Here is a 27,435-nt window from a genome sequence, read left to right on the forward strand (position 1 = left end):
CTAACATTATATTCACATTGCGGCCAGAATTCGCTGCTCGTTTTCTGTCAGGCACATTGCTTGGAATGGCGCACAATGGTCATGATGAAACGTGTGGGAAGGGGGAAGGAGAAATGAGTCACGGCCGCCAGGCCGTGAAGTGTGAAGCAGTGGGCGGGGAAGCAGATCCCTTTGAAGCTGCTGCCTGCTTGTGGGGACTGGGAGAAAGGGTGACGAGACGCAGGCCCTGCAGTGAATAATTATGGGAGGAGAGATGCTGGCCTGAGGCAGAGCGCACCATATGGAGAGGGAGGGGGGTGGGCAGAGTGCAGGAGAAATGCTGCTGGCAGGGGGAAGGCTCGGGCAAGCTCGTGCATGAGGAGCTTGTCACGTGATTCTATTCTCGTGAACTGTTAGAAATCCGCCTGTTAGGAATTTTCTGGTTTAGCAGTAATAGGTTAGAGTAAACTCGACCTAAAAAGATGGACAAGGAGGATACCCTGAGTAATTACCTGTGGCTGAGAGTTCACACATCCCATTTGCACTTTTGTTTACCCCTCTTTTCAAAAAGCAAAAAGGATTGTAGCTGGGTGCATTACCAGTAAGTGCCTTATCGCAATAGTCTTGATGCTGCGTACAATCGTGAGACTACTGATGCCTGGTACTTCGAGCCTGAACTGAAAAAAATCATAACATACTAAGAGAAGAAGACCTGACCGGCAAAACTAAAAGAAACAATATCCCCAAAGCGTATCTTTCTGCTTTCCTATGCGGTGGAGATTACCAGAAGTGGAGATTACCAGAAATAAATTTCCGGACAAGTCAGTCACTAAACCCACGTGGAAATTGACAAAACAGCCGAGACGCCACCAAACTAAGTCAGGAGATTGAATCCTCGTACCTACGCTTCGCGGGAACCACGAAGAACCACTGAAGCATGGCACACCAGAGAGAATACATTTTTCAGAGACGCAGCGCCGGGTGTTGAGGGCGTGTGGACCCCAGGACTACCGGCCCCAGAAGCCATTGGGGGCAGTGAGTGACCACTTCAGCCCTCCCTTTCCACCCACACCACCAGAAAAAGACCTTGCGACTCCCGCTTCGCGAAAGACGCAGCGCCGGGTGTTGTTGAGGGCGTGTGGACTGCAGGACTACCGGCCCCAGGAGCCATTGGGGGCAGTGAGTGACCGCTTCAGCCCTCCCTTTCTGCCCGCACCGGCAGAAAAAGACCTTGTGACTCCAGCTTCGCGGGAGACGGCGCCGAGTGTTGTTGAAGGAGTGTGGACCGCAGGACTACCGGCTCCAGGAGCCATTGGGGGCAGTGAGTGACAGCTTCAGCCCTCCCTTTCCGCCGGCACCGGCAGAAAAAAACCTTGCGCCTCCCACTTCGCGGGAGACGCAGCACCGGGTGTTGTTGAGGGCGTGTGGACCGCAGGACTACTGGCCCCAGGAGCCATTGGGGGCAGTGAGTGACAGCTTCAGCCCTCTCTTTCCACCCCTAGTGCACTAAAGGCAGATCATCTTCGTCCCGCGCGGACGTGCGCCGGGCAAAGGGCGGGCCGTCTGTCGCCATCAGGGGCCAGAATAGGCTGGGCCTGGCCACCCCTCTAAGCTCACATGTTTAATCACTTTTTATTGTCCCTTGAGTAAACCTACAGACATTTTGAACTTTTGAAGCAATAGTAGGATTTTCGTCACAGTCTTTATTGGAAACTTGATACTAACGGACATCCTGTAACTCACCGGAATAGCCTATTAACGGCTTAATATTTCAAAATAAGACTATTTTCTTTTTAAAGGGTATCATTGTGGAAATCTAACATCTAGTTTTGAGCCTTCTTATTTTTTAGGATTGTAACGGTAATACCATATTCGGTATAACATTGTGTATTCTTAGTAAAGACTAGGACTGAGGCTGTGTATTAGGTCAGCTTGGTGATATCCTGGTTAATCAATCGTATCAGCTCTCGACTAATCTTTTATTGAGGTATTTATTGTCACAAGTAATTTTTATCTGGATCTTTGAACCAACTGCACAATGACCAAACAGAAAGTAGGAGGGGGTGCGGGGCTGGCTGGAACGCTGGATGCCTATCTAACTAGGGCAGAGTCAGTTATTAATAAGGAAATTATAATCATGGAGCGCAGGTTATCCCTGGACTCCACATTTGGCAGATTATCTACCACCCCTGCACATAGACACCTTGAACCATACTATGTTGCCCCTAGCTCAAGAAAGGGTTTCTCAGACGGAGGCCGACACATCTATACTGAATGGAACCAGGCTTTCTGGGACCCCGGTACCGATATCTAGTCCGGTTAACTACAAATTACGGGGAAGAGAGCAGAAACTAAAAACAGTATCTACTCGCTGGAAAAAAAAAACAGTACCATTTCCACAAAAAAAACAGGGATCCAGACATCTAGGACATGTAGCTCCAGGAAATAAAGGGGTAACAGTAGTAGAAATACACAATACAGGAAATGAGACTCAGATAGACTTAACCAATAATGTCCAGAGTGATGGAGGGATATCCATTACCCGCCACGCTGATGGTGATTTTTGGGGAAAACTAGAGGTTATGGTGAAAACCTTGCTTGAGCCCATCGCACAAAAATTATGTGGGGTTGAATCAAGGCTACTGAACCTAGAATCCTCACTGGCTAATATTTTTAACGTTACAGCTAGAGCGGACCACCATAATTTTAAAGTCCAAGCACCGAGTGTGATGGAAAGAGCAGGTGGTAGCAGAGGCAAGGAGGATGATCCAGTTTTAACTAACACAATCCCCAATGCCATAGATGGCCCAAGTACTCCTAGGATGGACCCGAGAGAAAAGACTGATTTAACACAATCCCTAAACGTTAGTAGGACCTCTCCCATGCCGGAATTAAATCGGAGGTTAGAGGAAGGACCTAGTATGTTTCAGGGATCCTCAGTCATTGACCCCCCCCCCCCCGCCAGAAGCTGCCCCATATGTAGTTATATTGGGATATGTCCCCGCCCTCCCACCAGGAAAGAATGAAAGTTATGAGCAACTACTGAATAAAACAGTGTACTGGCTTAATCAGAATACAGTTGATGGAGCGAACCTTATTAACATCATAATCATGGTACGCAGGGTTAACTGGATTGGTAGATCCAACAACAAGCATTTGCAATGCAATAGGTCTAGCATTAGGAAAGTTTGAGCTATTGGTATTGTAAATGACACATTATTACGTGTTGGTTTTGAAAATAGCGAAATTAATATCTGTGTCATTTACAATGCCTATAGGTATAACTTTCGCAAATGTGACACCTATAGCAATGGCTTTTATAATAATTAATACTTAAATAATATTGTTATTTATAATAGGCTTTCCAATTTTGCCCTCACACTCAGGGTGAAAAAAAAATGAACTCTGCAGCAGTTCCACCCTCCACTGCCTTTGATGTAACTACAAAGAGACTTGTTATAGTACCTTCCCAGTCACATCATTTTATAATGGAAGCCTTTCCAATATTCTATACAAAGAAGCCATGTTTGTTGCCTATTTATCTTATGCAACTAATACCCATCGACAAAGCCATTAGTCCAGGCTTATTGTAGGTGTAATGAAACCTGTATTATATGTCTGGATGCAATGACAGAGCAGCAAAATACCAGTAGAGTGGTAAACTATGCTAAGCATGGATTTTTAGCTTAGGTGTTTCTAATCTACGACCTGCATTATATCGAACACGCCTCTTTGATACCCGCCCCCCAGTTTTTTCATCCCACTTAAAGCTCTGTCAATAGAGAAATGTCACATAAGCAAACTGAGAACTTGACAACTAGGTTCTTTTATAGACCATGTTTTCCTGTTATTTAGGTCAGTTATATGAACCGCAAAGCCTTTGCACTGTTACTCCCAGAATGCACTGGATTGTAACAAGAAATCCTTGGTGCCCATCCGCTCCATGTCTCCCCTTAGAAATAAATACCCTCCATCCATTGGTCCAAAATACCCGTAGTTTGTAGTTCAGTGAAAAAATATTTATTGACATGAAATAAACTTTAAAACTAACCCTGTAATATAGTTAAAACCTGGGAGCGGCCCATTCATTTGAATTTTATGTCTGAAATATGCACGGTCCGTGCGTGGTCACCACTTTTCAAAAGTGAAAACCTAATTAATTGCTAACTTTCTCGAAAATGAGCTTTGCAAATGAGACCTGCCTGGCCGGTCAGGGCAGCTCGTGGTATTTTGGAAGGGGTGACAAGCAGAGGGTTGGGGTGATGAGGCGAACGAGGGAAGGAAGAATAAAGGTTAAAAGAGCGCATGTGATCAGAGGAGGAAGATCAGGGTGAGCATGAAGAAAGCGTAGATGAGAATTTGAGGCGGGGGGGGGCAGAAGGAACACCACAATGGAAGAAGGACGGGATTTAGAGCCATAAAAGTAGTCATTGCCAGATTCCGTGGGGATATAGACAAATGTGGAAGGAAGGAAGGTTGACATTATAGTGGGAGGAGCATATCGTTTGCTCAAGTAAAAGAAACAAAGTTAACCTGGGTTCAGCTTCAGCACGAAACCTCTGCTAGTTGTGGGATATCTACTTTGCGAGTTAGTGAGAGTGCCTCTCATTACATACTATAACCTATTTGATTGGGTGCTAACGCGTTCTTATTCCAACCCGATGCCACTGCAAAAACGCTTCTTCCCCTCAAATTCTCAAAACACACATTTACAAAAATAATTCAGCACACTTTTATGACTTAAGCAAAACCCCTGAAAGCGTTCCTGAATTCCAAGTTTATATGATGTATTGTCGATGTTTTGCAGCTTACCCAGCAGGGTAGCTGCATTGGTTGAAGCCCAAGAGGCTGCCTTTCTTACAATACTGTCAGGGGTGGATCATGCAACCTGCCAAAGACAGCCGGCTGTAGAAGAGACCGGCAGGGGGGGCAAGAGAGGCAGGGAGACTGAGCATCGCTGAGAGACCGAGGAGAGGGGGTGGTTCAGCAGCAAGAGAGAAGGGAGAGGAAAAGGAAGGGGAGACAGAGGGAGAGAAAGGGAGAAGGTACAGAGAGTTGGATAGAGACAGAGCGCCGACGAGAGGGAGAGTGCAAGAGAGGGACGAGAGAGACAGGGACGAAGGGGACAGCGGGAGGGAGGGGGAAGAAGGCAGAGAGAACAAGCTTAAACTTGTTAGCAAGCACCTCATCTGCCAATTCATGGCACTTGGATTGGGACAGCTGAAACGAAGAGCCCCTGCCAACCACTGAGACCCGGTGCATACTCTGGAAACTGCACGAGGTGCAGTCTGTCCCCTCTATAAAGAAGTGAGGTCGGATTCTGTCTGGGTGACCTCCCCGCCGACAGCTGTGTAGGAGATTATGGTCACACACCAATTACTCAGCCATGTATAATCATGAGGGTCTGATATTTGCGAGATATTTAATGGGACAATTATGTTGGACGCCTCCATGTGTGGTTTGTTAGCTTTTAACCGCAAATAAGGTCCCTTCCTGAAGCAGATTCAATGCCAACAGCTACACTCCCAAGCAATGCGGTAGTCATTTCAATTAGCAACGGTCGTCTTTTTAGCGAATAGCGAGAAACTAAGGTAGCACAGCGGACTAAACCCCTACTTGGAGAGGTGGAGGTAACTGGTTAGAAAATCCGACTCAGCCTTTCATCCTTGGCAAGTCGATAACAGGCTTCCATTAAGCACTGATCAGAACACATGTCATTATGATTTAAGAGTGACGCCGTGTTATTCTGACAGTTTTTAAATGCTGCTTTCCTTTGCATGATGCAGAAGCCTGCTGCAGCACAGACGACTTGTAAAGGAAAGTACAAACCCAGTGAACGCATTGCACTTGTTTGCCCAAAAGCGAATCTAGTCATCTATCTGTACGCACGGGAGTCTGACTCGCTATACAAAAGACCTCAACGGCACGAATTGTGTAATGTGTAGAGTATGCAGGGCCAGCTTCGGACACGTTTCATGTAGTGATGGCAGAACAATTGGAATGCTGGTGGTGCTCATTATTCAGAGAGCGCAATCAATATTCTTTAAAGACAGAATCCATTTTTTACATTTGCGGTGGCACGAAGCCAGCAACAGTGCAACTCAATTATTTTGCTTCTACAAACGGCAGTATGCAAATCGCCTCAAAAAGCCAGCTGCAGAGAGGAGCCGCGGCCAAAGATCTGTTTTCTAATGAGGTCTATGACCTATTGACTTTTTTCTTCGTTATACAGTTTTGCTGCCAAATGAGCTGCACATGTTAACAAGCAAGAAGGGAAGAAATCAAACACAAAAATGACAGGCAAGGTAAAAGGACAAGCTCTTGGCATTGCTGTGGGGAGGGGGAAGGAGAAATGCGAGTCACGGCCGCCAGGCCGTGAAGTGTGAAGCAGTGGGCGGGGAAGCAGATCCCTTTGAAGCTGCTGGGCAGAAATGCGAGTCACGTCCTGGCAGCCGTGAAGTGTGAAGCAGTGGGCGGGGAGGCAGGAGCAAGCAAATGGTAAGGGGAGCCTTTGAAGAGCAAGGCAGGGGGATAGAAGAGCGTTCACGAGCATGTGCACTTCTACAAATCCGCATTGTGACCTCAGCTTTGTGGTTTGACGGCAATAGGTCTCTCTGCAAGACCTAAAAAGGGAGTGGCGACTGCATTATCATCAACTTTAACAACCCTTACACTGCGGGTCGCTTATTATCAAGAAGCCCAAGGTCTCAACCAAACAACTGGTACTGTAATTAAATTATTACCCTTGGGTTTTCTCTACAGGCCATTACCCTGGAGGGACCAGGTGAGGCCTGGCCGGGAGGAAGATCACCGGGGGTGGTTGGTCTAAGGCGAGACCCCTTTCTCATCGTACTCTCCCTATGCCACCACAGACAACATTTAGCAGACAAAACACCGGGTACAGACTCCCAGTATAGAACAGATGTGAAACTTTGTCTGGCCTGGAAACCTGCGATTGACTCAGAGAAACTTGTACCTCAGGAGGAGGGAGGAAGGCCACCTTAGGAGTTGTAGGGGATAAGCAACAAAGCGAGAGTTTGAACAATTTTATTTCTTGGAATGTTGCAGGACTGGCTGCCAAGTTAGGGAACCCCTGCTGGACAACTTATGTTAAGCAATTTCTGATAATTTGCTTACAAGAAACTTGGTCGGCCGAATTTGATCTTTTTTTGGAAGGTTACAAGGCTTTTTTTTGTTCCAGCAATTGTATCAAACAGGGGGAGACCGGGGGGGGGGGGGGGGGAAATGGTCATTTATGTTTCTGTAGCTGTGGCATGCAAAATTTGTGTAGCACCCTCCTCTGATCCAGGCATTCTTGCACTAACACTATATAGTGGGAATTGTATGTTATGCTTGGTAAATTTTTATAACTCAGTCACACCATGTCCTAACCAAACTCATATACTTACTCTGACTGCTTTTATTAATAATTCCATGAGTTATAGATTACATAATCTTATGGTTGTAGGTGACTTCAATATTCATCCTTGTGGTAACCCCCTACTGTTATGTTATTTCGGAGCTGAGTTGCCCACGAATGCAAGGATTTCATTTTGAGCACTTGGCTGAAGGGGAGTGGCTAAATGATATGACTAATGAATTAGATTTGACACCTACTATGGCCATGACGGACCCATATACTCGATTTGTGGTGCCCACGTTTAAAGGGCATGGGAAAGGGACTTTTATTGACTTTGTGTTAATTTCATCCCTTATGCAAAGATTTGTACACTTGTTTTTAATTGAAGAGAGTAAATTTAGTGATCATAACCCTCTATCATTACACTTAACCGGCCCCTGGGTAACAAAAACAGGAGGAAAGCCTAAGTGAGAGTATTGAACACAACTGACGGCAAACGTAGATTAAGATGGTCACAAGTAACCTCGGCGCGGTTTTTTTAAAAACATAAAAGCTGTATGTGCAGATGAAATAGCTTTCTGCACACAGGGGGGGCCCAATCTACTAAGGTGTTAGCGGCCTTTCAGACCATCACAGAAAGGGTCACGGAGCGGTTGTCAGCACCAGTAAAGAAACAGACAAATGCGGGCTCTAAATGGTTTGATCAGCAGTGTTCGAAAACAGCGAGAAGCTTGAGGGAAGCCCTTGCTATAACCGCAAGCTGACGTAATAGCGGGTTGTAGGAATTCTAAAGTAGCGCTAGCTAAACGTAAAGGAGCTTTAAGGGATGAGGCTTGGGATGAGCTATTGGATCCTGAAACTCTTAAGAATAGCTCTGAGTTTTGGAGTGTACTAAAAAAACATTTCTTGTTCAGGAAGAAGGAGGATGTCTTGAATGTTTTACATTCAAGGAGGAATGGGAGGCTCATTTTGAGCAGATGTACGCCTGCCCCCGTGAACAGAATGACCAGTACCAGGCTTCAATGTCAATAATATCAAGTTTGGAAGGGTTGAAATATTGGAAGGGATTGTAGGCTTAACAGCTGGTAAAGCCGCTGGTCCCGTCGAGATCCCCCCAGATCTTTTTAAATCTGAGCCCTCTTTTTGGGCACCAATTCTGGAATCTGTTTTTAATGCTGCAGTACATTGTGGTTTTCCACATTCATGGGGAATTTCTACTATAGTCCCAGTTTTTAAAAAAGGGGACAAAAGTAGTCCGCACTGCTACAGACCCATTTCACTCATCTATACTACTATTTTAACCCCTTCCATGCCCATGACTAGCTCAGCTCGTCATGCAGTACACTGTTCGTGTGTTCATGACTAGCTGAGCTCGTCATGAACAATGGGATTTAAGGGAGGTCAGCATCCGGGATGAATTGCTGTAGCATTGAAAGTGCTAAAGAGAGAACACAGACCTTTGAGCCAGGTAAACTTGGGAACCACAGCGCCAATCCACACACCCGATACATTGTTGAAAATGTCAGGGTGTGCAGATGGACATAGGCTATATAAAATAAAAATTAAACGTAAATTTAAAAATGTAACTTAAAAAAAAAGTAGTCCCCTGGAAGTAGCACTGGCTGCGACGTAGCGCTGGCCGCGACGTGCGTGATGACGAGGGGAAGCGGCGGACATGAGCGGCGGACAGTAGCGGCGACTAGCGGCGGTGAAGTCAGGAGCGCCGGCTTAGGTAAGGCAAAGGGACACGTAAATGTCAGGCCGGAAGGGGGCCAGGGGCGGGAGGTGGCTCCAGGACACGGACAATGTCGGGGCGGGCGGTTGGCCCTGAAGCCTCATTGCCCCCGGACAACGTTGGGCGGGCTGCTAGTAGATTCTATAGTGAAAGTAGTGGGGAGGGTTCTTCTACAAAGGCTCACCTTATGGGCAGAGGACAACATCTTGTCTGACTCCCAGTATGGGTTCTATGGGGGGCGATCTACAACAGCCCAATGTCTTAATCTTTTTTTGATTTTAAGTAAGTATACAGTGGAAAAAAGGGGACTATCCACCTAGCCTTCATGGACTTGTCCTCAGCTTTTGACTGTGTGAACAGGAAGAAGCTTTGGCAGTCCATGAGGGCAAAGGGGGTTGACTGCGGTATCGTAGATTTTTTAGAAGAATTACACAGGTCCAAATGTTAGGTTCTCAGGACCTGAGTGTGACAATGGATTTTAACATCAAAAAGGGAGTCCGATGTATTCTGGCTCCCTTTTTGTTTAATTTTATATTAACGACTTAGATAGCGTTTTACGGGAGGTGGAGGCCGATTGTCCCAGAGTAGGACCCTGGGGCATCCCGTTACTACCAAATGCGGTCCTCATATCTAGGACTGAAAGAGGTCTACAAGCACTTTTAACTGCCTTTGAGGCTTTTATGACAGAAAGGGATTTAACAATAAATAATTCTAAATCATATATTATGAAGGTAGGTCAGCAATCCAAATTTTTTTTTCAGTTTAACGTGGGAGACGCAAAAATTCCCCTTACTAGCACATTCTCGTATCTTGAAGTCCTCTTTGATGATAAGCTGAATTGGGGCCCTCATGTCTTGAAAAGAAAGGGGACGTTGCTAGGGTGAATTCAGCAATCTTTAATTTTGCATCCAAATTGGGAAAAAAGCCTACTGGCCAATGTTGCAACTATATAAGGCTAAATCAGTGGCTACTGCAACATATGGAAGCGAAATTTGGAGGTATATCTCAGGAGAAGGACTACAAATCGTGGAGAATGCCTTCCTGAAACGTTTACGGTGTCTCCCACGTGGCATATCAAACCTAGCTGCTCACGAGGAACTGGGGATCCAGTATGTCAGTGATATTTTTTCTTTGCGTCCACAGACCTGCTGGCTAAAAACAGTTAAATCCTGATATTCCGCTGACTCATGATTTTAAAAGACTGCCTGTCTATAGACAAACTCATCTGCAGTACCGCGGCTGAATTATATTAGGAAAGGCTTTTTAAGCTTAGGGTGGGATGAGTTGTTTGATACCCCTGAACGCATCAATAAGGGAGATCTGGAGCCAATAAAAATGGCTTTCCTCCTAGAAAGAAAACTGATGAGGGAAGCCAAAGAGGTGCAGAAACCGAGTGGTTTATGTTAAAAACACCACCACATACTGAGCCATATTTATTGGGTTCCTTGTCCTCACATGAAAATATATTAACTAGATTTCGGTTGAAACCAATTTCCTCATTTGCTTGTAAGGCCACAAAGTTCAGTTTTTAGTAAAGAAGCAGCTCCATGCGGCTGCGACGGAAAGTCTCCGCAGGATATGCTGCATTTTATGTTTTTATGCAAATTTTATGAATTCCCCCGTAAACGCTTTCTGGTCCCTCTTTTTAAAAAATTAATTTTTATCAGATTAGACCAGCCATAATGTATTTACAATGATTATATAGTGATTGTATCCTTTTTGTATTCGACTTTTTAAAATCAGTCGTCAAATACAGAAAATCCTTGGACCTATAATGAACTTCTTTTAAACTGTTTCTTAAAGTGCTCTTAAAAACTGTATGCTGCTATATAGATTAACAAAGAATGCACTGTTATAAATTGCTGTAAACTAAGTATTGACTATCTTAAGGATGGCTTTTTCCATAATGAGTTTTATCCTGTTGTATTTGCTGTGTACTTTTATGGTTTGTAAAATCAAAACCGAAATAAAGTTTCATTGAATCGAACCCACACGCGGCTGCTGTGGCCCTCGAACGCTCGAGCACACGGCCTCCCCGACGATGACAGACCGGAGGCGGCATGTGGGTGGGCGGGCACGCCCATCTCCTTCCCTTTAGACGAACTATTGACTCTTCCATTCTAGGTTTCTACTTAGCATTCTGGGGCTTCTTGTTCGGTTTATCCGATACCAAATCAGAGACTCCGGGTAAGTACCAAGATGCAACAAAGACATCCTGGACCTAAGCTACTCACGCACACGACAAGAAAACTGTAAAGTTCGGGGGTGGTCACTCATCATAAACACGACGATCTGAGCTGTCTGCATTTGAGAAACGCTGTTTGCATCACACACTACCTCAGTATCAGAAACGGTTGCCATGTAAAATCACCGTACGATAAGGCAATCTTGTTGAGACATTGTAGACTGCGGTTTCGAGTTTCTCTGCTTCACCCACTCTTACACAAAGCGCCGTGTCCGTGCAAGGCACCCCGAGTTACTCCCCTCTTCAACCTGCTACGGGTCGGAATTCTGAACTTTTCATTCCAACATCCCTCTGCTTCAAGAAACTCGTTTAATACATTAATTAAAATTGGAGTTCGTCCGTTTACAGAAATAATTAAATACATATTCATAAATATATGCAGAGTTCCTTAAAACTGGCAGATCTCTGCATTACTACATTGCGCCGTGTACCTACCATGCACTGCAAAGTATGTAAACGGCTAAGAGGGAATGTTGAGATAGAAAATCACCTCATGATATCCGAGCATCAGTGGCAAAGGGTTGGACAATAGACTGGGGCATAAGAAGAAATCAAAAGTAGGCAACCTACCTCGGTAATGGACAACCCCAGCTTCAGACTGATAGAACTCTGCACCCAGCGCTTTTGATTTAGTTGATAAATAGGCATTAGTTTTAAGTGTCAAAAGAATGGACGAGGCCAGACCGTGCAACATTTAATTTGTGGCACATATCAAGCGGTTAACGTTCGGGAAGGAAAAAAAGGGTCACAGGGTCGGGTGCCACGCCCTGCAGCGCTTACCGGCGACGAGAAATTCCTCCAGAGGATAGGGCACCTTTGGACGGCTTCCCGCAAATCAACCCGTGCGGACAGCCTCTCTGCGCGAGCGGCAATAATGAAGCTCTAGTATGTGCACTAAAGCTGTGTATTCACTTGTGAAATAACCACACATTTGGACTCTTCTGCGTTGTGTAGGGGGTTCGGGACTTACACGCATCACTCAGTCAATTTTGAACTGCAAATGCGTTGGTTTTCTAGATACGTTTTGAGGGTCGCAGTTCAAAACGGGCAATTATTTGCAGATAACGTGTATAAGGGGGGTTGTAGAGCGAGGGTGTGAACTCCGAATATAAAGATCGTGTTCAAGGCCTACCCTGAACTCTTAGTGTAAGACTTAACGGCCCGTGCGGTCAGGAAGAATGTATCACTCCTCACCTGCTTCGGGACGGGCGTGTATTCTTCTTGGAGTCTCCCTGGGCGTGGACCGTCACAGTGGGATTCGATTACAGGACCAGAGGCTTCGGATTATGCTTCTCTTTCTTTTATTTGCTACTCACAGCAGCCAATGAAAACGTTTTGTATGCAAATAAAACTACATTTCCCATGATGCTTGTTCATACATCATATCCTGTATAGCCCTATAAGAGCCACTATATCCTGTTTCTCCTTTTTAATTTTTTTTTATATTTATTTAATGCGATTTTATATAGCGCGAACTTTACCCGAAGGTGTCAGAGCGCTTTACATAAGAACCAGTTGCAAAACATAAGGATTTAGGATTACATGTGTTACATAAAAGATACACACAGAAAAAAATTGCACACAAAGAAGAGACTGGTGATTATAATTATCTCTATATACATAGGGAAGGGATATGAATGGATGGTCTACTGCATATACTAGTGATTATCAGTGGCGGTTCCTCCATGGGGGCGTTTGGGCGCCGCCTCCCCTGCTTTCTCCCCGTGCGAGAAGACAGAAACAAATGGTAGTTATTGCCGTCATATAACTACAATTTGTGATTTGTTTCTGCCTTCTCGCACGGCGAGAAAGCAGAACTTCCTGGTTTAGAGTCAGAGTGGGCGGTGTGTAACTCGAGGGCAGGGGGGAGTGGCTTGCCCACTGTTGTTAATACTGATTGTTTGGGCAGCCTGAGGCCGCCCAAACAGACAGTATTAACTACAGTGGGAAAGCCACTCCCCCAAGCCACTCCCCCCTGCTCTCGCGTAACACCACCCACTCACTCTCTCTTTCCTCTCTGTATGCTTCTGCAGCAGCATACAGAGAGAAAATGACGTAGCCTGGGGCAGCCGGCCGCACCAATCAAAAACGCGTGCTGCAGGACTTGAAAACGAGGAAGGCGGGAGTCGGAACAGAGTCTCTCCGGACGGTGAGTTTATTTTTTTTTATTACCCGTTCCTATTTCATTTAAATTCATACTTTTCCATTTGCTTTTTTATTATTGAGAGCCGCTCTCTGTCGCAAATCTACCTCCACGTTCCTCACGCACGACATCACATGCTAATGACTTGAATGGTAATGCAGTAATTTACAGCTGTAATATCATTATGATAGTATATCATAACAACCTAATCAAGCAGAAATGTATCACAGATGGACAGATCGAGGCTGCCATTGGAAGTGATGGGTAAACACGCAGGATCACTCCAGTATACATAATGTACCGTGTTGCAAGAGGAGCCACTTCGGAATTAGATCTGGGTGCAATCAACAGGTATTGAAACCCATTTTTTATCCTAATTTAATGATCATGCTCACGTCGCACTTTGTCATTTCCCAAATGAACTGCAGTGTCTAATTACAACCTAAGCATCGCAGATACATGATATACTCTCTGTTTGTTCCCGCCAGACAGATGTGCTCAGCAAACAGATTTCAGCCACAAATATCTAAAATATTGTCTCTGCATCGCTTCTAGGGGTAGTCAGTCAGACTACCAAGTTTATATAATCTCAGTTTACAGCACTTTTGGAAAAGTTAATTCATGATTAATAATGCAAAGACCGGGGTTATTGCTAGTTGGTACTGTAGAAAAGTCAGAAGTGAATAGACTTTTTCGACAGAAGGGACAACATAAACTGCATGAAATATATTTTGGCACTTACTACAAGATGGCTGGAAAATGTGTGGCTGTCTACTGGAGCTCAAATGAATGATTCTCCCACTATCTCTGCACCAGCTTTCCCGGCATCACGAGCTTTAGGCCTTAGAAAGAAGAACATGTGGACTCGAAATGACTTGCTGCTTTCAGTTTATTAATGTGTGAGACATGCAGCATCGGTTAGCACTCTCGCCTTCCTCTGGCAGGAGAACCTGCCATCTCCATCCAGCCCGGAATGTGTTAATGGGGCAGCGGTGCTGAGACCTCTCCTCATGGTAGCAGTGTGGTCACTGTGGTGCTTTGTGTCACGTGGACGTCTCTCCCCCACCACAGAGACCTGTGCGCACAAACCATGCTAATAGGGCTCCTTGAGCGATGCCCCAAAAAACACGACAGCATAATCTGTCTTCTAAAAGTGCATAAGGTAAAAGGATCTAAACCCCTGAGCCCATGGCTCTGCTCGAAGGGAAGGGGGGAATATACAGAGAAAAGATAGAAGCAGTCATTTGTGGGCATTGCAGCTGCTCCAAAATTGCAGTGCTTGTGTCACAGCAGAAGCACGGAGGCTCGCGCAGCATACAGGAGTAAGGGACACAGTGCTTTGCTTTCCCTTTTCTCCTCTTTGTACATCAACACCATCTCAGTCCCCATTGATGCAAGGTGTGATCCTGATACAATCACATTGCATAATGTCTCATATTCGCCAGTGTTTGTGGAGTGATTTGGTGTAACCCTGTAGCAGAGAATGGGCAGGAAATAGGCAGATTTAAGGGGTTGTACCTGTATTGATGTTTAACAGTGCACCATTTTATAAAACGTGCAATATGTTAATGGAAAAGTAATGGTTATATTTATTTAATCATATTTTAATGCCTCATACCCCTAACTACCTCCCGGCTTTTAGAATGCAGTGTGGTGTTTCAGAGATAAAACCTTGAACATCCGAGATGGAACGGGGGTGGAGGCTGAGTGTCTGACTATTTGTCTGCATTATAATTCCTATTATAAGATCCGTTTGGGTGTCTGCTTTACAGTTTTAAGACTGAGATGTGTCTGCTTGCTAGTTGTGTATTTGTCTGTCTACTAGGCAATCCCCAGTAGAGAGGTGTATGTACACCTGTAGTGAACATGGGTCTCTGTGGAGCTGGGTGAAGGTACAAGAGCAAAGCTGTGTGAATTGAGGGGAGGTGCAGTGCCCGATCTGTTTAATAGGCCCAGCCAGCACTAATTGCTTTATTAACCTTCCTGCTTCCTTAAATTTGCTTAAAAATGCAGTTTGTCCACTCTTTTTTCAAAATGTTCTTGGTGGGGAAGCCCTCAAACCCCCCGTAGGTTGTTCGACCTCGCTCGCTATACTCGCTCGCCGTAGTGCAGTACAACAATAATGTTACGCCCAACCACTTTCAAATGTCACCAGCCGTTAAGTGCTTGAAAGTTACACTATGATTACTGTCTAATATTGACTGTTTAGTTGGCTTGTAGTCACTTTTGCAGGCAGTGCCTGCACGTTTATTTTTGCTTAAAAGTTACAGTATGTTTACGATCGATATTGCCTGCTTAGTCGGCTTGTAGTCATTATTGCAGTTAGTGAGCGCGCACATGTCGCGCTGGGTTTTACTGTTCCTTTTTTGTTTACTTACATATTTGTTCGCATTATCGGGCTGTGTGCCCCGCGTGCTTTGCACGGAGTTGCCGAGTTCTCGGAGGTTAGCTCTTATCTCGCGCTGTAATTATCGAGCCTCCGGCAGTGAATGGCTCCTGCTGGGAGCAGTTAAGTAATGAGAATGCGCTCCCTGTCGGGAGCGACAAATTTCTTGAATGTGGGTGGCCCGATCAGGCTTAAATTCCTTCCCGATGACCTCAGAGTACCGCGCGGCCCTCGACAGTTTACATTCACAGTTTTCCCCCCTCACATTTATGAGCTGAATGAATTCTGACGAGTCATGTGGCCTAGGGGCAATGTCTTCGACTCCTACTCCAAAGGTTCTGGGTTTGAATCCTAGCTCTCCTCGTTGTGTTTTGTCAGGTTACAAAATTATATTTCAGTTTAACTGTATATTTACATTTGAGTACATATTACAATTCAGGCTTGATGTTTTCTGATGCATGTGGTTAATATTAATACTGCACTGGCTTGTGTGCGCGCCATAGCGCTCTTAGTTTAGCACGCCTGGGCCCAGAATAAGGTTGTTCCCACGGGAGCAGTGATGTTGCGATGTTAATTGCCTGTTGCATATCAGTTTGGGCCTGCGATTGAGTTTCACGAGGAAGACTTGACACAGCCACACACAGAATCAAAGCGCTCCTTCAAGAGCGGAGATACCACGCTGTTGTTTACAGCATTAGTAGAGTCACTGTGGGACAGTGATTAAGGTCCAGATTTTTACTCAAAGGAGTTAGGTGTCCAAATAATGGTATTTCAGTGAATATGGTTCCCTGCTTTAATATTATTCCTGTCACTCCCATAGGTTTGTTCTCTTAACTGCGGCGTCTCGCGATTCCCGCCACAAGCTTTCCCTAGTAGCTGAGTGCGGTTATGGAGTCTTAACGCTCCGGTGTACGTAGCTCAATTGGGCTACATTTAGGCGTTCTTTTGGTATACGCACGTCGCAGGCGTCCCCTGTTTGTTTAGAGATTCATGGTGCCTTGAGCTCCACATGGAGCAGTTTTTTTTCCTGGTACGCCTTACCGGCGGTAATAATAGGCTGGCCCTTGGAGTGCGCACACGCTCCTGGTATTTCACTATAACTCTGATGCCCTTTGGGCTGGAGTGATTGACTACAGCTTTGCTGAGGAGCCGATACATTATTAATTTACAATTTTCGTGTGCACAGGGTTGGCTCCCCCTTTACTTCTCCATTACACTGTGCTTTGCACTACGATATTAAAAAAGGATATCCCTTGACGATGTATGGTGGGGATATATAAGGAGGATGCCACCTATTCGAAAGGAGCGCACTGCCTCCTAAGATAAATTTATTGACACTCAAGTTCTCCACGTCCTTGAGTGGTCAACAGGACCCCAGATATGACAGTCCCTACCTCAGGGTAGCAAGGCTTGATTAACGCCTATCATCGTTCTTAAAGGCACAAATCCTTGGCCATGATTGTTTTTTCCCTAACTCACCAACACGACGGATATCGGGGCACCCGCGCGCGTACGACGGGGCTTAGTCAAGAGCACACTAGTTTACAGTTAGAGGCGCTGCAGCCGTTTTTTTCGGGTTATGGTTGGAGAATTGCCCGACGTCGACACCAGTCTCCTTCTTTTCAAGTTGTCACAAAAAAGGGACAGGATGCTGAGACACAATCCTAGTCATAAGTCTGCCACAAACAGTGATAGGCGTCGGTATGACGCCGTCTGCGCCAGCGGTTCCGAGAGTCGCAATTCCTTCCATATGGATGGACAACCTTGAAATTTTGACTCCGCTGGCCCCTTGAGACGGATCCCCTCTGGGACCGCTTCGTTATTGGTCACTTCTATAATATGTAGACATACTTTGCTTGTGGTCACACCCTCTGGAATTAGGAGGGTCTTTCACGATGCCGCTCCTTTACGGACTGTTTAGGGATTCCTACTAGTTTCATCAGTTCCTTCCCATCATATTCCTCAGTTTCTAACAAGGAGGGTATTCTAGTTGTCGCCTTTTTTCCCTTCCCTTCATTCGCGGCCGTTCCAATGACCTGATGGTTGATGATATATTTTTTCTTCCTGGTCCTTCAGCTCTCTAGTGCTCACCAAGTTTCTAAATAGGTGATTTCTCTCCTAGGGAACAAGGCATCCTCCACTCTTGCATAGCAGTATATATATATATATATATATATATATATATATATATATATATATATATATATATATATATATATATTTATATATATATATATATTTATATATATATATATATATATATATATATATACATATATATATATATATATATATATATATATATATATATATATATAGGTTTATCTTACCACAGTCATAGGCTTTAGCCTTACGCCTTTCCCGATGCCACATTCCCTATTCGGCTTCCACTTGTCCTCAGATTTGCAAATGTACTGGCCTACTCCGGTTATAATTCGGTATACTTGTGTCTCTTGGATACGTTCTTCCAGGGTTTTCTCATTCCTATAAAGTTCAGCTATAGCTTTCAGGCTCCAAAGAGCCATTTCCGTGTTACCCTTGCAGAGGGTTCCATTGCGGGCGGTTGCCAAAGTAGTGGTGCGCTTAGCATCAGCAATCGAACAGTTTTTCCTGCCTTGCAGTCATTCGGGTCCTTTCCCTCCCAGGCCTTTGGATACATACTACTCATATTATTTCGGCTGTGAGAGCTGTCAACAAGTATAGGACTACAAGGTCATCTTCCTAGTGTTGATCATGAACTTTTGGCATTCTGCTGGAATTCTCAGATTTCGGGCGTTGCAGAATACCTCCTAGGGCAAAAAGGACAGGGGCGGTTTGGTATTTCTGGTATCTCCAAATGGCGATGGGTGGCAGCTTCACCAGTAAGGCATTCCGTAGTTGCAAGCCTTTTTCCGGGTTATTGTTCCACAGACCCTTTTAGTGGCAGGACTGATACGTCAGTTACAGACGTTCCAGCTGGAGGTCAGACCCTTTGGGAAAAGGATGCAGGACTTGTCTCACGTCAGTCGGTGGGACTGAATGGGGTTCCCCCCATTCCTTCCTATTTTGGGAATGAGGACGCAATTTTCACGCTCGTTAAGTAAAAGTGATCTTTGCAGTTCTCAGGAAGTCTCCATTTTGTATTACCAGTACTCCTTTAGATGGTGGCGTCATTCGCAGAGTCCTCCGTGACCCCTTTTACAACTATTCCAGGTTCTAATACTGAAGCCCTCATGTAAATTGGGGCAGCTGTCCTTTACAATATACCAAGGTGCTACAGCTCGCAGGTTCGTCGGGTGCCTTTAGGTAGCACAGGATCAGGGTTAGAAACATGTCACTGCCGTAAATACAGTTGTCCCAGGTGGTATATTCCAAACATTGTTTTTCGGTTACGATTTAAGTTTTTTTTTCTTTTGTTTTTCGGGCATCAACGACAAATTGTCAGGTTTTTTCGGACACACTGCTGGCACCCATTTAGCGTCCCTGGGTTCTTCCACTCACGCACATTTCGTTTCGGCATCAGAAGGTTACATGTGTTGGTACGTACACCACGCTTCAGCTCTGGGAGAACTGATCTTTCCTACTTTGTGAATGTTTTATCAGGTAATGTACTTGGATTTCAGAAGTGTTCACTGCACAGTGGCCCTTTTGGCCGTTTTGCGACTCACTCTCAGATTGCTGAACGTGCGATGGGGTTCTTTCAGGTACTTTGGTTGTGTAACACCCAAGAACAGAATAATCCTCTCGCTGGAGGTTCTCTCGCTTTCCTTATTTGAAAAGTTGCCAAATAATGATATGTCAACAAGAAACCAATTATTGTCAGGCTGTGTTACGAGGCCTTTCCGCATCGCGGTGTCCCTACGGCATGACAAGCCCTTGATTTACAGGTACAGTAGCTTTTCTAGCAAATTTGCACTATAAGTAATGGCAGGACTATATATGGTCAGGGCCTGTTCACAAGAAGTTTTTCGAAATACTGCAATTATATGTGTTTTTTCCATACCTTAAAGCTTACAAGGGTGATCCTCGGTGTTAATACCTGAGGTTTTTCATATAGCTGTTGATATAACGGTTGGTTACGTGACAGACACCTTTTACATATGTGTCCGAAGTTATTATAGCCGGTGGTTGATGGCAATTTTTATTCAAAAAAAGATCTGAAAAATTCAGATCCAGAGAACCTGACTAACTACTGAGACATGACACCTTTAGGTCTGTTTCAGAAACAGGGAAAGAAAACTTTTTCTTTATAGTCCCCTCACTCACCGGAGTTTCCTCACAGTGACATGCTTCATCATTGGGGCTTCCCAACCCGCTGCGGGTTGAGGCGTGCTACAACTATCGCAGTTGCGTAGGAGCACTTTTTTATGAAGACTATGTGTCGTGTAATGTGAGAGAAAGGGGAAAATGAAGTGGAGTGAAAAATTAAAAATATCCTACTAGTGAGCTAAACTAACTTTATTCAGGCTCCTAGTGGATATATTATAAATGGGGTGGTTTACTAGGTAAGCCGGTTCTATTATGGAACACAGTTCCCTAGTAAAAGTGTGCAATTTTGCCAGGATACGGTATTCATATCCAAATGTTTGAGACACAGTCTTTTTCGAGGGACCATACTTCTCAATGTTGTTCGATGATTTCCATTGTTCAAGACGTTTAAAAATTTTACTGATTGATTTCTCAGTCTATATTTAAACAATTTATTATGAACCGGTGGGTGATATGCCTGTAGTTATGTTGGATAAGCATTAAACTAGCATAATCTGAAGCCTCTGGTCCTGTAATAGAATCAAAAATTTCCTAGCATTCGCGCCAATAATTTTCAATTCTATTAAGGACAACGGAGGCGAGGATTATCCCACCCGGTTTTATTACAATATTGGTAATAATTACCCACCCGCTTGTATTGATATTCTACATAAGCAGAAGTTACGGGTTGTCCCTGTCTCATTCCTTTAAAGATTCGGGAAAAGAGGACGGAGCAGGTGTAATTCTGATGTAGAAGACGTAAACGGTCCAGTTTGAATATGGCTCTCCCACATTGGAGGATGATTATTGGGACTCTCATTCCCTGTTTTGGACTAAAATTATTAATGTGATTGACTGTAAAGTTCGAGCAAAGAAAGAGGAGGAGAAACAGGATACAGTGGCTCGTATAGGGCTATACAGGATATGATGTATGGACAAGCATCATGGGAAATGTAGTTTTATTTGCATACAAAACGTTTTCATTGGCTGCTGTGAGTAGCAAATAAAAGAAAGAGAAGCATAGTCCGAAGCCTCTGTTGTCCTTAATAGAATTGAAAATTCTTGGCGCGAATGCTAGCAAATTTTTGACTCTGCTGCCCTGCAGACACAAGCACAAAAGAGCTTGAAAAATGCCCAGACAAGCCCTGCCCCTGCACGGAAGCATAAAGCCCAACGGGTAAAGTTGCTCGTAACACTGCCCTCCTATGTTAGGAATAATTTACCTAATTTTCATATGAGTCTGTATATTAGTCTGCTACTTCTTGTACTTAGAAGAAGCTTTAGACTGGCGGTCCTGAGACTTAGCATGTTCATTGCCAATGGCAGCGATGGGAAGTACAAGCAAATGTCGTGGCCATCTTGAACTAGTACATATTCTATTTTCTTTTTTAATTCTCCTTTTTCGGAGTTAGAGATTCCAGGCTGTTAAACAAGGAAGTGGGCAAAAAGTGGAAGACGCGAATAAAATACATACGCTCATTTAAGAAAATATTTTCCCCAATTATTTTAAAACAACTAAAGCGAACGTTCAATAAACTTTAAGGTTCTAAGACGACCTTTATTTGCAAAAAATGAAAATCGTGGCCGGACGGTTTACCTACACGTTCTGGTGCGTTCACTCCTTTCTGTTTGCACTTCAAGTGGCCTCATCATCACCTGAAACCCTTAGCAATTCCCGACCTTTTATCCTGCAGTACTGTGCACAGGGGTGCCACACCCATTGGGCTAAAAGGGCTTCAGCTCCTCCCGTCAGCGTCCCAGCCCGGGTTGCTGCAGGCAGCTTCCAGGATAGCCGCAGGTCTTTATCTGATCTGTGCTTGAGATGGGACCTTAATGACAGCTCAGATATCTGTGTGTAACCAGACAGTTGCACAACTGAATCCTGGTTTGTGCTTGCTAGAATAGTGATCTGTAATTATAGTGCTACACTGTCACAGCCCGGGACTGAAAGCACTGTGAATATGCAAGTTTCTGTGAATATTGTACACTATATAAGATATTCTGCTGCAAAACGTACTGAGATTCATAGGCAGATTTACTACCTGTTTTCGCGCAATAAGAACAACCACACCAAATATTTGCACTTAGCATAAAAGGTCACTTTATTAGGCCAGGCAACATAAATTATAAACTTGCTACAATAAACATTATTGGAACAAATACCCCATTGTCATTACTCTTGAAACTTTTTGCTATTCAACCAAATATCCCCCACAAGACTTCTCATCAAAAATACCCCATGAAGGGGGCGTGGCTAGCAGCCGAAGATGGCGGCAGCATAGAAGGCGAGCTCCGCGGTTGAAGCGGCCTCCTCGACGATCCGACCACTGATCCGTCACACAATAATCTCCTACGGGAAGGTACCGACGCCCAGGACCGGGCGGCACAAACGGAGACAAGCGGAACAAAAATCCGACATCGGGAAGTGCAGTTCCGAGTGAAGCCCACGCGGGCAGCTGAGAAGGCCTACAGCCGGGCCGCAGACTGAAGCGGCGAGCCGACAGGAAGTGCTACAATCAGGGCGAGATAACACCGGAAGCGCCCGCTCGTGGACGAGCTTGTGACGCAGGAAGGAGCAGTGGAACAGCGCCATCACCGAACTTGAGGGGCTGGGGATCCGATGACCAGACATACTTGTCGGCAATTCCGCGGTTGTCAAGAACGCTCCCAGCAAACGTACAAAAGCAATAATCCCTGCAACCTCCGGGCCGAAGCCGCCTTCTTGGACGCGGAGCACGGGTGAGCCCGGGGTGCGAAACAGCGTAAGGACCGCGCCGGCCTCCCCGAGAGCCGGCGGTTCCGGCGGAGGGCAGAAGAAGTCATCCTACAAGCCACTGGCTGCCCGGTGAGAGAGAGTGCAAAGCCCTGGTTATCCATTGTACAGTGGCGCGACTGGAGGCGGTGGCACGCAGGCGCCTATCCGGACCTAACCACCACGATATAGGCGCTGGCTCCAGTGCACAGATTCATCCTCTCGGGGCCCCATACCCCTCATGCAACACCACGCACCGGGACAACCAGGATGTAGGGACATTGCGGAACATCAGGCGCAATGACTAGGCTCTATAGACAGTGATTGGGCGGCAAACTGAGCTTGGCAAAAAGCGAGGGTCGCGTCCGCGACTGACTTGGTGGCAAGGAGGGGAGCAAATCCCATCGGTCAGTGGACCTCGAGATCAATCGGCCCACGCAATTCCGGGGGTCAAAGTGAGCGGAAGGCCTCCGCAGGGGTTCATCCTTAACAGACGCAACACCATTTGGGAACTTTCTCCATAACGAACGGCCTCTGCGGACCGCGGCAGAAGGGACCGCCAGGATGGCCGGTAAAGGGCCAAAAAGCGGGGAAGCACAAGCCCGTCTTGAAAGATACGCCTATGACAAGTCTACCTCCTCCCCACCAGATGCGAAACAGCAGGCGGGCAAAACCACGGACACAGCGGGGGGCAAGAAAGCGACCGTGGACGATGTGATGCGGGCCCTCACCCAGGTATAGGCAACAGTGGGATCGATCTCAGCCGAAATAACACTCATACGTGCAGACTTCCATAAAATGACAGAAAAAGTGAATGCAATGGAAGTAGTGACCAAATCGTTGGTGAAAGATGTTTCAGAACTGCAAATAAGTATGGAGCGGATTACAAAAGAAAACAAGGAGCTGCGGGACAAGCTGGATGACCAGGAAGGGCGCTCGAGACGGAACAACATCCGTATCATAGGGGTTCCGGAATCGGAAGACACAAGAGCAATGGACCTGTATGTTGAAGACCTGATCAAACAAAGCCTTCAGCCCAAGGGTCTCTCCGATTTTTTTTACAGTGGAAAGGGCGCACCGAGTTCCCGGGGGACGCCCGAAAACAGGTGCTAACCCGAGGCCGATCATTGCTCGGCTCTTCAATTTCAGAGACAGGGATGCAATCCTACAGGCAGCAAGGACTTCACCCCCCTTTAGAATACAGAACTCCACACTGGCATTCTTCCCTGACTATACGGCGGAAGTCGCACGTAGGAGAAGAACCTTTTTTGAAGTGAAAAAGGAACTTAGGGCGAGGGAGATTCCCTACTCAATGCTTTTTCCAGCCAGACTGAGGATAGTGGCGGACAATAAAACATGGTTTTTCGACACTCCGGAGGCAGCTCAGGACTGGCTGGAGGGTTGGAGACCGGCGGGCCTACCTCACCGTTCCAACAGGCCGAACAAACATCGCAATAACGGACCCCGAACGGGTTCCCAGTCATCCGGGGGAGAAGCAGACTTACACTCGCCTCTGAACGACATACCTGAAACGGAAGACAATGAAGATCAATGACTTCCCGATGTTGCCTATATAGGCCAATTGTAGCACTGACCGGGAGTGCTGCCATGGACACTGGGCAGAGGTCCTCCGTGGTGACGGAGGGGGGCCGCCGACTCCGGAGAGTCCTTCACCCCAGCGAGCAAGTACTGTGTTTTGGGTTGGGATCAGGCACTCTGCTGAGTTGGGGGGGCGGGCAGTTCTAGGTCCGTTTAGCAGGGGGGCAGGAAGAGGGAGTGTTGGGGGGTGGGAGGTTTTGTATTTTTCAAACTGTTTCACTGGTCAAGATTGGAATTATATGGCACACGCTAATCGTAAGGCGAAACTATGGCAATGCACTCGCACACAATCACTACAGCACATCAGTATCGGCCACCACAGAAGTTATGGCACACACCACACGGGCTGACGCAGGGAGGGAGGTATCCAGAACGGGGCAGGTGACACCATTGTGCCTCATGACGTGGAATGTGAGGGGCCTAGGGGATAAAGTTAAAAGAGGTTTAGTGTTACAGAGTATAAAAAGACTGAACCCAGCCCTGGTCCTACTACAAGAAACACACTTAACAGGCACAGCAACCAAAGTACTAGATAGGAAAGGCTACCGTATGATCGTACACTCAGAGTTCACTAGGGGGTCTCGTGGTACAGGGATTCTGATGCACCGCGCTTCGAGATTCATAATCCAATCCACGAAAATAGACACACAGGGACGCTTTGCGGCGGCACATGGGCAGTGGGAAGGGAGACCGCTCAACGTGGTCTTGGTATATATTCCGCCGGCACTGCACACAGTCGCACTACCAGAGTTGGGGAAATTCCTGCTAGACCTTCCAGAGGGGGATCTCATCTTAGGAGGTGACTTCAACGCAGTTGCACGCAACACACATGACAGATTCCCGGTGAGAACTCAGTCTCCGTGCCCTCCCGGCTATATGATTTTATGGAAGCACAGGGCCTGGTGGACCTCTGGCGGCGATTCCACCCAGACAACCAGCAATACACGTATCACTCAGCGGTCCATGATAGTCTATCACGGATCGACTATTTCCTAACACTGGGACACGGCAACCTCACTATAGACGACGTACAAATCAAACCGAGGGGTGTTTCGGATCACTCTCCCTTGACACTGAGTCTCTCCAACCCTGAACGGACCCGAACACGCATCTACCCGATCTACCCGGGGTACCTTAAAGTACCACTAGTAGCAAAAGCGCTTAAGAGAGGGACGAGGACATACCTCGCGGAAAACGTAGGGTCCGTTACGTCCCCCACTATCCTATGGGAAGCATACAAAACGGTTCTCCGGGGACAGGCTATCTCCACTATCACGAGGTACAAACGCACACAAAAACAAGAGCTCCTAGACCTAGAAGACAAACTCGCCAAGGCCAACAGAGATCATGAGACTGGCCCAACGAGGGACACGCTACACACGCTCCGACTTTGTCAGCAGCGTCATACCGACCACAGGGTAGTGGACAATATAGCGACGACAGCACACAGAATTTACGACATAGGTGACAAAGCTGGTAGGCTTCTTGCCTGGTTAGAGAAAAAACGCGAAGGACAGAGGGCTATCCTACACTTGAAAGATCCTGCAGGGGTATTACAGACCCGCCCCTCATTGATAGTTGATCTCCTGGCTGACCATTTTCAAACAGTATACTCCCCTGAATTCGACGTCACTCGGGAGATGGCGGAGGCGTCTCTCACGGGAGTACCCACTCGCACCCTGTCACAGGACAATAGAGACGAGTTGGAAACAGACCTGACCGCTGAAGAGATACAGATAGCCATCGCTGCACTGCACTCAGGAAAAGCGCTAGGTCCCAATGGGATACCGATTGAATGGTACAAAACCATGTCGGAGATGCTTGCGACCCCCCTACTAAATATGTTTAAGGACAGTCTGGAACAGGGACAACTACCGCCCGACCAACGCGCAGCGACTATCATAACAATACCGAAACCCGGCAAGCCACCTGAGGACTGCGGGTCATACCGCCCAATATCCCTACTTAATGCCGAGAGTAAGATCTTGACGAAACTTCTAGCCAACAGACTGTTACCTCATCTGGTGCACCTAATACATCCTGATCAATCCGGATTCATGCCGCACAGGAGGACGGCGATGAATCTCAGACGACTACATGGGGTGATGGCACGGGCCCCATTGCTGTCAGAACCAGCAGCAATCCTGTCGCTTGACGCCAAAATGGCGTTTGACCTGGTAGAATGGCGCTACCTCTTTGCGGTTCTGGAACATAAGGGTTTCGGCCCGAAATTCATAACATGGATTAGACTTTTGTACAAACACCCTGTAGCACGAGTGACGGAAACGGCCACATCTCGAGAGAAATGCTATTAGCGAGGGGCACGAGACAAGGGTGCCCACTCTCACCGCTACTGTTCGCCCTGGTGCTGGAACCATTAGCCACCATCATTAGGACCACCCAGTTACTGAAGGGCATACGGTGGGGAGGCGACTGGGAAAACAGGGTGTCATTATATGCCGATGACATGTTGATTTACCTAACGGACTTAACGACAGGTATTCCGGTATTGCTGGCCTTCTGTGAGAGGCATGGAACAGCCTCGGGGTACAAAATAAATTGGACGAAATCGGTTCTCTACATGCTACACGGCACGCCGCCGAACCTAAGTGCGGACTGCCTGTTACTGTTGGAGACCGCCTCCTGTAGATATCTAGGGATCCAAATCACACGAGAGCATGCAACCTTTCAGGACTAAATCTCAGGCCGCTGCTCGAAAGGTTGAAATCAGACGTGCGCCACTGGAAAACTCCTGCGGTTGGCGTTGTTGGGCAGAGCCGCACTTTTCAAGATGATGGCGTTGCCCCGTTTCCTATATGTCCTGGAAAATACACCAGCGTTGGTCCCATCGTCGTTCTTTCGACAGATATCGACTCAACTGTCCAGCCTACTATGGGGATATAGACCGGCTAGGGTCGCACACGTGAAACTGATTCGAGACTGGTATAGTGGGGGGATAGCGCTCCCAAATTTGGAACTATATTACTCGGCAGCCCACCTTAAGGTGAT

The 27,435-nt window shown here is 46.3% G+C and overlaps 1 protein-coding gene across 2 annotated transcripts in view; it reads right to left on the reverse strand.

Moving 5' to 3' along the window:
- LOC147722426 (serpin B6-like) overlaps nucleotides 1-27,435 on the reverse strand; it is a 393,526-nt gene that overhangs the window by 360,267 nt on the left and 5,824 nt on the right. The window contains exon 1 of one of the 2 annotated variants that reach the window (XM_086964944.1): nucleotides 12,514-12,601. The exons of the other annotated variant lie outside the window; for it this stretch is intronic. The gene's annotated coding sequence lies outside the window, so the exon portion shown is untranslated. Of the gene's footprint in view, nucleotides 1-12,513; nucleotides 12,602-27,435 lie in introns of those variants that run through there. 2 annotated transcript variants of the gene reach the window in all.

This window comes from Lissotriton vulgaris, chromosome 4_1, assembly GCF_964263255.1.
Source record: "Lissotriton vulgaris chromosome 4_1, aLisVul1.2, whole genome shotgun sequence".
NCBI classification, from domain to species: Eukaryota; Metazoa; Chordata; class Amphibia; order Caudata; family Salamandridae; genus Lissotriton; species Lissotriton vulgaris.